At 35.0% G+C, this 3,335-nt stretch overlaps 1 non-coding gene across 1 annotated transcript; it reads right to left on the bottom strand.

The window, feature by feature from the left end:
* Positions 1–1,851: 1,851 nt before the first annotated feature.
* LOC126012604 (small nucleolar RNA SNORA51) lies at positions 1,852–1,984 on the bottom strand. Its single transcript, XR_007497056.1, has one exon. It is a non-coding gene; the product is annotated as a small nucleolar RNA SNORA51 (small nucleolar RNA).
* Between the last annotated feature and the right edge of the window lie 1,351 nt (positions 1,985–3,335).

The following is a 3,335-nucleotide window of genomic DNA, read 5'->3' as shown; positions in this document are numbered from 1 at the left end:
AAGTTGGTCATAATTGAGTTTCAGTCATACAATGTCCAACACTCTTCAGCACTGCACATTTCCCTCCACCAATGTCCCCAATTTCTCACCCACTTCCTCACTGTCTTCCCCTCTGTCTGCTTCTATGGCAGACATTTTTCTTCTCTATTTTCAGTCCCCACTTCCCTTTTAGACACTGACTTACAATATTGTTATTGAGGGGTATCATGCATATATCACTTGACCTTCCTTCAGGACCCAGTTCTTTTTTTTTTTCTTTATTTTTTAATCTTATTGAGACCATTATGGATTACAAGTCTTTTCCAGTTGTATTTCAGTCATATAGTGGCAGTGACTTAGGGCCATTTCCACCACCAGTGTTGACCTTTTTCCACCAGAGTTCCTAGCATGTGATCCCATACCTCCACCTTTTCCCCCTTGACTATCAGTGTAACAGATCCATTTTGTGTTTAGCTTGTTATATTTGGATCTCTTGATTCTATTGTCATTGACTTGGGCTTAGGTATTTAGATTTGCCTTATTTTTTTTATTTTTTTTTAGTCAATGTTCCTGAGACCACTTATTCTCTGGGCTGGACCCAGTTCTTATCCAGAGTGATCATGATCAACTATCATTGTCATCGTGTAGACCAAAGCTTCCTAAACTGAGTCACAACCCTCTGGAGGGTTATATTACTGAATGGGGGGGGGGGGTCATGAAAATATTTGGCAGTAGTAAAAGTTTTCTGAACTCACAGTGACTCCAAGGCATTTTGTTCAAGTTGGCTTGTGTTTTTATCATGTGATTTCTCTAAAAGCCTTGCTTCTGAACACACAAAAGGAAAACTTTGTTGTACATGGCATCACACACCACACTGACTGAAGAATTCTGCATAAACACCATGGCTCAAACCATGGCTCAGAATCAAGACTATTGTATATTGTAACTTGTAGTATTCTTTTTTGTTTGTTTGTTTGTTTGTTTGTTGTTTTTGGGCCACACCCGGCAGTGCTCAGGGGTTACTCCTGGCTGTCTGCTCAGAAATAGCTCCTGACAGGCACGGGGGACCATATGGGATACCAGGATTTGAACCAACCACCTTTGGTCCTGGATCGCTGCTTGCAAGGCAAATGCCGCTGTGCTATCTCTCCAGGCCCACCTGTAGTGTTCTTACTGTTCAGTTTCTGCTCTAACAGAACTGTAATTATTTCTGGAAATACTTTTAATATTTTCTGGCTGTCATTCCTCAGTATTTACACATTAAGAAACCTTCTACTTTTATTGTTTTAGAATGTTGTCATTTATAAACTATTGTCATCTTCATTCACAAAAACCTAAGTGATTAGTAACAATGATAGGTACCTTTCATAATATTTTTCCACCATTATCACTATATATGTACCTGTGAACATTAATGTTCTAAATTAAGCACAAGCAAATGCGATTTTCTGAATTCGATATTTTTTGATAAATTAGTAGAAATTTTAGAAAAATTAAAAATTAAAATGTAAAGCATTGAATTTAGAAAGTATGAAAATAAATTTTAAAATTATAAAATATTAAAAATTTAGGACAAAAATATTTATCAGTTATGGATAAGACAGAAAATATAAAAGTGCTGATAACAACAGTAGCATCTTTGCTACCAGATTGTGGTAGCAATTCACAAGAGAAAGAAAATATGTTGAATCATTTTTGAAATATGGACTTAACTTCTAATGATCATAGTGATGTGGAAAAAGTCTTTGCTTAATTTATAATGAATTTTTGGCTACAGAAAGCATGAAACCAGCCAAACTAAAATGACATCTTAGTACCAAGTATGCAGCATACTGCAATAAATGAAAATAATCTTTTCTTTTTTTTTTTTTTTTTTGTCCCCCAATTCACAATACATACCCGGCAAGGGGCCTGTGTTGAGGTGTATATGGAGTGCCTTTACTGTACCTCCTCTTTCTATACAGCCAGTGTAAAGAACACAGCCTGTGGTAAGATTTGGGAGGCCTTATCTTATCTTTTATTTATTTTATTTTTTTTTTCTTCAGAGCAAACTAAAGTTGTTTTTTTTTGTTTGTTTGTTTTTTTAAAGTAAGAATTCATTTAAAGGACAAAATTGATTAACATAATGAGGTAAACTAATATAACATAATATAGTGACATAACATATAATATAATTGATATAATAATAATACATGTAAGTCAAAGAAAATTTCTGATTAAAAAACACAATTTTTTTTTCATAATGGCTTAAAAATACAATTCCATTTAAGATAGTATCAAAAGATATCAAATACCTAGGAATCAACCTTACAAGAGAAGTGAAAGATCTATACCAGGGAAACTTCAAAACACTTCAGAAAGAAATTGAAGACGATCTAAAGAAATGGAAGAACATCCCATCCTCATGGATAGGTAGAATTAACATAGTCAAAATGACTATTTTACCCAAACTGCTATATAGATTTAATGCAATCCCTATCCAAATCCAGACACAATTCTTTAAAGAAATAGAACAATCAATTATAAAATTCATTTGGAACCATAAAAGACCCAGGATAGCTAAACACATTCTGAAAAATGAGAAGTTGGGAGGTATCTCCTTACCTAACTTGAAACTATACTATAAAGCCATAGTAATAAAAACAGCATGGTACTGGAACAGAGACAGGACCTCAGACCAGTGGATTAGAACAGAATTCCCAGACATAAACCCCCAGATATATAGCCAACTAATATTTGATAAAAGAGGCAAGAATATGAAATGGAACAAAGAAAGCCTATTCAACAAATGGTGTTGGTACAACTGGAAACTCATATGCACGAAAGTGAAAATCGACCCATATCTCACTCCTTATACAAAAGTGAACTCAAAATGGATCAAAGATCTGGAAATCAGACCTGAATCTATAAAGTTTATCGAGAATAAAATAGGCAGAACACTCGAAGACCTTTATATCAAAAGGGTCTTTGAGAATGGAGCACCAATGGCAAAAACGTTAGCATCAACTATAAACAAATGGGACTATATCAAACTAAAAAGCTTCTGCATGGCAAAAGAAACCCTACTTAATGCAAGAAGACAGCTAACAGAATGGGAAAAAATCTTTTCACTTGATATATCAGATAAAGGGCTGATATCTAGAACATACAAAGCGCTCAGAAACCTGAGCCCTTCAAAACCAAACGAAGCCATAAAAAAATGGGGAGACGAAATGAATAGACATTTCTCTGAGGAAGAGAGAAGGATGGCCAACAAACACATGAAAACATGCTCACCTTCGCTCATCATCAGGGAGATCCAAATCAAGACAACAATGAGATACCACCTCACACCAGTGAGGTTGGCTCACATCAAA

Source organism: Suncus etruscus, chromosome 6 (assembly GCF_024139225.1).
Source record: "Suncus etruscus isolate mSunEtr1 chromosome 6, mSunEtr1.pri.cur, whole genome shotgun sequence".
NCBI lineage: Eukaryota > Metazoa > Chordata > Mammalia > Eulipotyphla > Soricidae > Suncus > Suncus etruscus.
The sequence above is the reverse complement of the archived record's forward strand: the minus strand, read 5'-3'. Positions and strand labels throughout refer to the sequence as shown.